Source organism: Chionomys nivalis, chromosome X (genome assembly GCF_950005125.1).
Source record: "Chionomys nivalis chromosome X, mChiNiv1.1, whole genome shotgun sequence".
Taxonomy (NCBI): domain Eukaryota; kingdom Metazoa; phylum Chordata; class Mammalia; order Rodentia; family Cricetidae; genus Chionomys; species Chionomys nivalis.
In genome coordinates, this window is record NC_080112.1 from 86,349,139 (window position 1) to 86,359,019 (window position 9,881).

General features: G+C 43.4%; 1 pseudogene; it reads right to left on the reverse strand.

Moving 5' to 3' along the window:
• Window positions 1-3,263: 3,263 nt before the first annotated feature.
• Window positions 3,264-9,462, reverse strand: LOC130868063 (leukocyte receptor cluster member 8-like; annotated as a pseudogene).
• Between the last annotated feature and the right edge of the window lie 419 nt (window positions 9,463-9,881).

The following is a 9,881-nucleotide window of genomic DNA, read 5'->3' on the forward strand; positions in this document are numbered from 1 at the left end:
AGAGACAGAAACAGAAAGAGACATGCAGAAAGAAGCACAGAGAGACAGAGACAGAGGTGGAAACAGTCAGAAAGGGAGACAGAGAGAACTGTTAAACTTTACAATAACAAAAATAAAAACATGAATTTAATATGAAAGAACTTTTAAGACTATCTCACAGAAGATAGAGATGGTAAGAAAGCATTTTATGTATGGAACCTCCAACATAAAATGTCATTAGGGGTATGAAAACTGAAGTTAAAATGTATCACTTCTCTACTGATTAGAATGGTCAATGTCAGGGAACATCTCCCACCCCCCAAAAAATTGATAAGAATTTGGAGAACCAAGAACTCTCATTTATTTCTAGTGGGAAGTAAAATTATACATCACTTTATTAAGATTTTTCACAGTATATCTGGGTACTTGATGTGAGAAAAAATAAAAATAAATATACCATATAAAAAGAAAAATACCTTAAATTTAAAAAAAAATATTGATGGGGGAGGGGTTTGCCTAAGACATCCTTTGTCAGACAGAATGTTCCAGTATCTCTTACTATCTATACATTGTCCAGTTGTGAGTCTCTGTATTAATTCCTTTATACTGTAGGGATAAGTTCCTCTGATGATGGCTAAGTAAGATAATGATCTATATTGAATAGGGTTACAAGTAGAGGTACTGCTACATTTCTTTATCAGAATATTATGATGTGATTTTCAACTGTTTTGATGACCTATCTTGTCTCAGGTTCATGGCCACCCAAGTAGTCACAGCATGGATTCAGTTTCATGGTGTAAGCCTTAAATCCAATAATATTCAGAATATGGTTAGTTACTCCTACAACTTTAGTGCCACTATTGCAATTAGCATGTGAGAAAATCACATCATCATACTGTATAGAAAGCTTTAAAGCAGAATTGGTGTTTTTCTTTCTCTTTTGGTAGCATTTATACATTCTTCCAACTTGGGAACAGTATTCAGTGGGGATAAAACCTCTAGTTATGCACCAACTTGACGTCTACATGCTTAAAGAAATATATAGATTTTGTTTTCAGCAACATGGCATTATTATCAGGTTTTGGAAAGCAACCAATATTCTTGGCAAAAGTCAAGTTTCCTGAGGTCATGTTGCTCAAAAAATCAAGTAAAAAACATTGTTTGCACTAGAGGTTTCACTTTCTGTTGAGAGAAATCTATTTGGTGCTTATCTACCCCACTATTTGATGATTATGTTTAACTGTCACTCATGTGTATTTTTTTCAGAAGCTTCTTAAAAAGATTGTAAGAGACAGTGTGGCTGGACAACACCAAGGAAATTATGGGTTTTAATCACACCAGGACTGCTACAGATATGAACTCCCGGAGACTGTGTCAGCATGCACATGGCAAGCACAGTTCCAAGCAAGGTGGAGTTCTAGTGCTGAGAGAGAGAGGCTTTCTCCAGCTGACAACTACTCACAAGGGAAAGATCAGTTTCTACAATGGAGTCATACTTGGCATAAAAACCAAATTTGAGGGAAGGCATTATATGTCCAAAACAAAACAAACTCAGTGTTATTCTTGAAGATGTTTCTTAATGTTATGATTCTCTTGACTGTATATTATGGTTTCTGATTATGTGTTCTCTCTCTCTCTCTCTCTCTCTCTCTCTCTCTCTCTCTCTCTCTCTCTAATTTTGGTTTCAAACTTCCAAAATGTACTGTACTCAGTGCTCAAGTAGAATGAAAGGAGAGGAGGGGAGAGCTGGGAAGGGGAGGTAGGGAGACATCTGAAAGAAAAGTAGCCTGGCAGTCCAGCTGTTTGCAACCTCATAGAACATCTTCCAGTTACGTGGCAGAAGAGGGGGGAGAGTTGAAAAGAAATAGGAAGAAAGAAGAAAATAACTTAATAACACACAGACAGAAAAGAGAAGGAAATATGACATGAGCTGGTGATTCATGAAGGCAGAGGAGAAGGAAGGGAGGGTAACCATTTTACCTATTTTTAAATTTTTTATTGCTTTATAAATGAAACCATTCAAAATTCCACTTTCTCCCCACCTCCCATTTCCCCCCCACAACCCACTCACCCTCCATCTACCCCCTCCAATCCTAAGAGAGGGCAGGATACCCTGCCCTGTGGGAAGTTCAAGGCCCTCCCCCCTCCATCCAAGCTTAGGAAGATGTGCATCCAAACAGACTAGGATCCCAAAAAGCCAGTACATGCAGTTGAGACAAATCCCAGTGCCATTATCATTGACTACTCAGTCGTCTCCAATTGTCAGCCACATTCATAGAGTCCAGTTTGATCACATGCTTGTTCAGTCCCAGTCCACCTGACTTTGGTGAGCTCCCATTAGATCAGGCACACTGTCTCAGTGGATGGACCAACCCCTCTCTGTCCTGACTTCCTTGCTTATATTCTCCCTCCTTCTGCTCTTCCACTGGATCTTGGGAGCTCAGTTCAGTGCTCTAATGTGGGTCTCTATCTCTATCTCCATCTGTCACCAGACGAAGGTTCTATGGTGATATTCAAGATAGTCATCAGCAGGGATGGAGAAAGAAAAAGAGGAAGGGAAGGGAAAAATCAGAAGAAACATTGGGGCAGAGGAAGGAAGGGACACAGAAACAATTAATACAACTTGAATAAAACGAGGCAGTCCTGCTGGAATGGTCCCACGAAGGCCCTGGAGTCCTAAGTGCAGTGTGGCACTGGTCTGACTGTGTTGATGGTGCTGGCTGTTTTTTTTTTTTCTGGTGTGAGGAGTCAAAGGTGGGGCATAGTCTTTAAGTAGCTCCCCTCACCCCAAACTCTGAGGCCCAAATGGCTGGGCAACAAGAGTCTATGAAGAGGCAGTCCATGGAATAGGTGTGGCTGGCTGGCGCTCTGCTGCAGGTGGGTGAGAGCTGGACAGCTTGTCTTCATTCTGTTGAACCCCCCTCCCAACATGGGACGGGACACCATGCAGGGTCAGTTGCTGGAGTATGAGCTCAAAAGAGAGAGAGAAAAAAATACTGAGACAGTGTTAGTGGAGGTGAGAGGTGGACAAGAACCTGTAGCCCCCACCCCGCCCTCCTCCAATATACTCCCAATTATCCCCTCTGAGAAAAATATATAAGAAAATTTAGAAAAATCTCTCTCTATATATATATCCCTGGTAGGAAACAGGGGTAGGAATGCTGACTCTTCCTGGTGCCTACTCCCCACAAATTAATTTATAACCCACATCCATGGCTCAAAAACAAAATCAGCAAAGGTGGCACTGGGCCACAGCCTTAAGCCCACCTATGCTCTATGGATGCTTAGAAGGGTAACAGCTGCACCAGGCTGAGGCAGCTGTCCACATTGGAATTGTCTGGGCCCGTGTAGGACAGGCCCAAGGGCTCTAGGAAGGCCCAGCAGGCAGCCTTATCCTCAAAGTCCAGATTGGCGTCAGGTAGAAGACAGGCAGCACAGGGCAGAAGGTTTTGATGATGGCCTTGAGGGCAGCCGTGTGCTCCCAATCTGCCAACAACTTGTCCACAAGGTAGCCAGATACACAATATGCATGGCAATAGAAACTTAAAAAATAGTAGTAGTTGTCTAGAGCCCAGGCTGACCTCAGTTCCAATGAGTGGAACACACAGTGGTCTGCTTTCAGCTCCCTTGTGAGGTATGCCAACTCTGTACTGATATACCCAGGGTTCTTGGTGAAGATGTAATAGAGGATTTGGTGTACAGTAAAGCACATTGCCTACTAAATTTTCTGTGTACAGCGACTTGAGTTGCATCTGACACTGGTTGAATTCTTCATGCTCACCCTTCTCCAAGCCAAAGTGAGCATGTGTCTCACACACCTCAACAGTGAACTCTCTGTGGATTGCTTGCACCATCAGGTCCTGTTGAATGGACTTCATCTGTTCACAGGCGAAGGCATAGTCCTGCTTCTTCTTCCAGTGGGACTTGACTATGCACAGAGAGAGACTTCTTCAAAACAGCCACAGGTCGCATAGTTTATGGGTCTGGAGCACAGTTATTCTGTAGATAGTGCTTTGTGATGTCAGGACAGGTGCCCACAATCTGTAGCTTCTGTCAGTCAGGGTCAGTTCCACTGCTTTCCAGGTTGCTCATCTATAGCACCAAAGCTTTAAGGCACAGGCAGCTTGAGTATCCATGCTGGAAGCAGGCTCTCCTCTTTTGCTCCTTAAGCACACACTCTGGGTCCTCACACTTGAGTGCTGCTATCTTGTTAAGGATGCATTTGGTTGGAGCTAGGTTGTGCTTTTTTCCTACCTGTACTCTGCCTCAGCTCCAATTCATGTGGATCCCATGTCCACCCCGACTCTTGGAATGTGGGTTCCTGTAACAGAAGGAGCAGGCTGCTCATCTTCCCGACTGCCCTGCTAGCTTACACCCAGAATAATTACAGAGAAACTGTATTCATTTAAACACTGCCAGGCCCATTAACTCTAGCCTCTTATTGACTAACTCTCGCATCTTTATTAACACATTTCTAATAAGCTGTATGTCACCATGAGGTTGTGGCTTACAGGGAAAGATTCAGCGTGTTTGACCTGGTAACTCCATGGTGACTCTCTCTCTGCCCTTCTTCCCAGCATTCAGTTCTGTGTACTCCACCTACCTGATGGAGGAAGGTCATTGACTAATAAAGAAACTGCCTTGGCCCATCTGATAGGGCAGATTTTAGATAGGCAGAGTAAACAGAACAGAATGCTGGGAGGAAAAGGAAGTGAGCTCAGATGCAGGGCAGCTCCTCTCAGGGCCAGACTCGATAGCTCTCCTCTCTGGAGCAGACGCAATGAAGCAAGCCGCCAGGTCAGACATGCTGAATCCTTCCCAGTAAGACTGATGCTACACAGATTATTAGAGATGGGTTGATCGGGATATGAGAATTAGCCAGTAAGGGCTAGAGCTAATGGGCCAAGCAGTGTTTAAATGAATAGAGTGTGTGTGCTGTTATTTTGGGGCATAAGCTAGCCAGGCGGCCAGGAGCTGGGGCGGCAGGAACACAGCCCTCAGCTCCCACTACAGAATGGCGCCCTACGTGGTAGCAGCAATTTCTTGGGTCTGCTCTGCTTGCTAGAGGCAAGCAAGTGCTCTCATCTAAGAGAAGCTTCCTGGCTCAGCTTTAGCTTCAAAACCCTCAGCTCTTTTAAGAGGTCCTTCCACAAAACACTTAAAACAGTGTTGGTGAAAAGCTGAAGGCATGCTTTTCAGTTTTCAGCCGTAGCAGGAAAAAAGTTGTGCTGTTTTAAAATGCTGGTGTTCTGGCCTGTCCTGCCAGGGCAAACTCTGACTGTTTGAGGCAGGAGGGCCGACTACAGAGAGAGGACTTGAGTGTTGTCTGTGGATATAGTATTGCAGCTTGCTTGCTGGCAGCGACTTTGAAATGCCACAGAGTTGGGGCGATAAAAATGTCTCTAGCAGTACCTCCGCCATGAGGCTGGAAAGCTAAGGAATGGGCTGGATCTAGCCGGCAAAGCCACGGCTTTAATCCTACCCATATTGCTCAATAATTTAAAGGCTTGTGTGGTCAGAAAAAGAGAGATATACATTAAAAAGAGATTCAAAGACAAAGAAAACATTTAAATGATTTACAGTGTGTTTAAAAATATATGCAAGCTAAAAGTTAAAGTTCTTAAAAGTAAAAAAAAAGGAAGAAAGAGGGTAGTTGGGTGTGGTAGTACACACCTTTAATCCCAACACTTGGGAGGCAGAGGGAGATTGACCTCTGTGACTTCAAGGTGTGGTCCACATGCCTTTAATCCCAGTGCCTAAACTAAAAGACAGAGACAAACAGATCTCTGTGAGTTCAAGGTGTAGTAGCATACACCTTTAATCCCAATGCCTGGGAGGTAGAGACAGGTGGATCTCTGAGAGTTCAAGGACACCCTGGTCTACAGAGTTATTCCAGAACAAAGATATACAAAAAACCTGTCTCAAAAAGTAAAAATAAACAAAATAGAGGTTAAAATAAAGCACACAAAGATGGAAAATACACAGAGAATTTTGATACTGTATGCTGTTATGCTCTCTTTGAACTGTTTGAATGCTGAGAAAGGAGCAACAGATGCTAAAAGATATTTGTTTATAAATGCTGCTGAACTAATACAACATAGATATTTTGAAAATACCTTGACTTTAGAATTTGGATCTAAGGACATGATGCTTTGGAAAGCAGTTTCTTCTTTTGTTTTCACAGACGATGAGATCCTCTTTATTTCTTCTATCCCAATATTGTATGATAAACCACGCCCTCCTGAAAGGTTGCTGTGAACACCCTCAAAAAATTACTTCACTCAACTGCAGACTGAGAGGAACCTAGCAGACAGGTTATACCATGAAAGACTTGATTAACAGTGCCCCCATTCAGCCGGAAGCAGTTTGGAGAGAAAAAACTGTGCCCATGTTCCCAAATATTCTTTATAAATGTTCTTTTACATTTAAAAGGGGAGATGATATAGGTATGAATAATTTGCATTGCTATAGATTTTAAGGTCAATTTTGTTATATGTGTATGTATTTCTGATATTGATTAAGGTATTGTGATTGTGTAGCTCATTTAAAAATGTATTGTATATAGGTTGTTAATGGATAATCATCGATAATTGTCAAGCTTTTAGTCATGTTCGTTAGATTTTCTAGATGTGCATAGATATATTTCAGTTAGATAGGCATTCTTCATATCTTTTAAAGACTGCAGAATATGGCATTTAATGTTTTAATAACTTAGGGCTTTTCATGACAATGAGACACACCTGCTCCTGGCAGCACCAATCTACTTCAAGAAGAAGATGGGCATCAAAAAGGCTCCTTATGGAGTTTGATAGCCATTTTGACAAGAAACTGCTCTTGCCTGGACTGTTGCATAAACTGGACACAAAGTACCTGCACAAAGAGGACTGCTGAACTTGCCTAAAGGTGAGATGGTCCTTTGGGGTTCCTGATTCATGAAGGAGTCTGCAAGACATTCTTCAGGACACAGCAGATAGTGACTGAACTGTCTTTGAAATTTCCTGCTTCATGGAAATGTGTCTGGATACCACGGGCCTTTAGGCCGAAGATGGATGCCCCAACAGTACAGAGGAACTTTGGGTGACTGTCCAGGCAGCAAGATGTCTCTGTGATTTCTAGAATTTTGTAAGTTGCTTACTTCTCATTTACTTAGGTAATATTATATCCTTCTGGAGTCTTTGATGCAGTTGAAGAATAGATAGATAGTTATAGTTTTCCTTTGTTATGATAAAAGATAAAATAGATGTAAATATTGTAACTAATTCTTGCTTGATAACTGTTTTGTTATATGTAATTTTGCTATGTTGAAGCCTTTCCTTTTTGTTTAAACAGAAAAAGGGAAAATGATGGAGGAAGGTCATTGGCTAATAAAGAAACTGCCTTGGCTCATCTGATAGGGCAGAATTTAGATAGGCAGAGTAAACAGAACAGAATGCTGGGAGGAAAAGGAAGTGAGCTCAGATGCAGGGCAGCTCCTCTCAGGGCCAGACTCGATAGCTCTCCTCTCTGGAGCAGACGCAATGAAGCAAACCACCAGGTCAGACATGCTGAATCCTTCCCAGTAAGACTGATGCTACACAGATTATTAGAGATGGGTTGATCGGGATATGAGAATTAGCCAGTAAGGGCTAGAGCTAATGGGCCAAGCAGTGTTTAAATGAATAGAGTTTGTGTGTTGTTATTTTGGGGCATTAGCTAGCCAGGCTACCAGGAGCTGGGGCAGCAGGAACACAGCCCACAGCTCCCACAACACCTACCTAAGTGCTGCCCAATTAAAAGGCCAAGGCAGCTTCTTTATTCAACCAATGAAAGCAACACATATACAGTAGAAGCTCCTACACCACTGCCTAGGCCATTAGCTCTAACTTCTTATTGGTTAATTCTTACTTCTTAATTTAACCCATTTCTAATAATCTGTGTATTGTCACATGACTGTTGCTTACCAGCAAGATTCTAACCAGTGTCAGTCTCAGACAGAAGATCCATGGCATCTGCCACTCTGTCCTTCTTCCCAGCATTCAGTTCTGTCTACTCCATCTTCCTAAGTTCTGTCCTATCAACTAGGCCAAGGCAGTTTCTTTATTCATTACCCAAATGAAAGCAACACACAAACAGAAGGAACTCCTACACCAGGCTCCTATGGCCTATAGGGTGAATCTCATTCCCTGAGTAAGAGCTGTCAAGAGTCTGAGTGGTAGTCACTTCCCTGGATGTGATGGATAGGGGAGCTGGATGAAGAGCATAAATGTGAATATGTGCTGGAGAAAAAGTTGTCCTTCATGAAGATGTTGCAGTTGCCAAACATGGTGAAGCTGCTATAACGGGCTTAGCCAGCAACCCTAGACCCAGGTATCCCTTGTTGGGATTGGGCACCCCCACCCCTGGTCACCAAGCCTGCCCCTTGGAAGGGTGAGGGCTACTAGGGGCCTCCCACCCTTTCTTTTGTGACTTTCAGCCACAGGCTCCCTGGTTAGTTCCAGTTGATGGTGTAGGCAGAGCCATCCTGGAGCTGGGCCTGTAGAATCTCCTTGAGCAGCTTCTCTGTCTGGCCCTTGTCCTCTTCTGACTTGCAGGCAATGAAGCACTGCTCAACATATTCCTTCACATTCTTCACATTCTGTGGCCAATCATCTAGCTTCCCAGACAGATTTCCCTGCCCAGATGGCCCACTATGGTTACTGGCTTTCTCCAAGCTGGGCTGGAAACCAAAGCTACTGTGTTGACCCTCCATATTGGAACTGAAAGTGACAGCAAAGGCCACTTCTGGTTGTTGAACTTGAGACCTCCAGTACCAGGGGCTGGTTTCATGTGGGTTCACAGCTGTTGACACTTCTTGGGCTTGGCAGCCTTACTGTAGCTATGTGGCTTGTAGGTCTGCTCTGTAGGTTCCTCTGCCTGACTATGTGCTGAGTGGTGGGGGCTATTCCAGGCTGAGGACCATTGCTTAAACCATGTGTCCCATGCTGAGGGTTTAAGGGCTGAGGGGACTGAGCTACATACAGGTAGATGCTGAGTGGAAGCCTGATAGGCCATAATCTCATCCATACCAGGGACTGGAGGCTTGTTCAGAGTCCCTTGGTGCTGGGGATCCCATGGCTGCTAGGCTGTAGCTGAGCCACAGCAGTTGTCCATCCAATACTGGGAGAGGGAGCTGTAGCTCTGGAACATGCTCATGGGGTAGTAGTAGCTGTAAGGATAGGAATAATTGTATTACTGATATCATTGGTAATATTGTTGTTGCTGCTGCAAAGCTGAGACTTCTGCCTGACAGATATATTGTGGACTGGCCACAGGCCCACTACTACTGACTTTTAAGCCATTGGCAGCCCCTACTTTGATGATGCTGGCCAGGACCTGGTTGGCCTCCTCCCACTCTGTGCTCTTGTGCATAGGAGTCTCCATGCCATTCTCTCTGATGGTTCCAGCCATCATGCCATACTGAGAAGACCAATCTGCGCTGCACTGATCATCCATGTTAGCGAACATCTGGACCATAAGGTGTAGGGAGTAGACCTCAGGAGCCAAACTGTTTTTCACTGTCAGGACCCCTTGCTCCCCAGATTAGTTACTGGTGGACCAAGATGGTTATTACAAGACAACCACAATAGTGCTTGGTCACTGGCTGGCTTTCTTCTGGGGCTGACCATATCACCCGGATGCCTGTAACCCTGATTATGTGTTTTTATGGTTTGTGTGTGTGTTTCTATATGTGTATATCTAAGTGTACGTGTTTCTAATGCCTTTACCTTATTTTTGTTTGTTTTGTTTTAATTAGGTTGATTGTTTTTTAAAATAGGTTTTGGGAAACTGAGACAATAAAGGCATGAGAAGGGAGGATCTAGGAAGATATGAGAAAGGCAAACATTGACCAGAATATATAATATGGAAAAAATTTTTCAATAAAA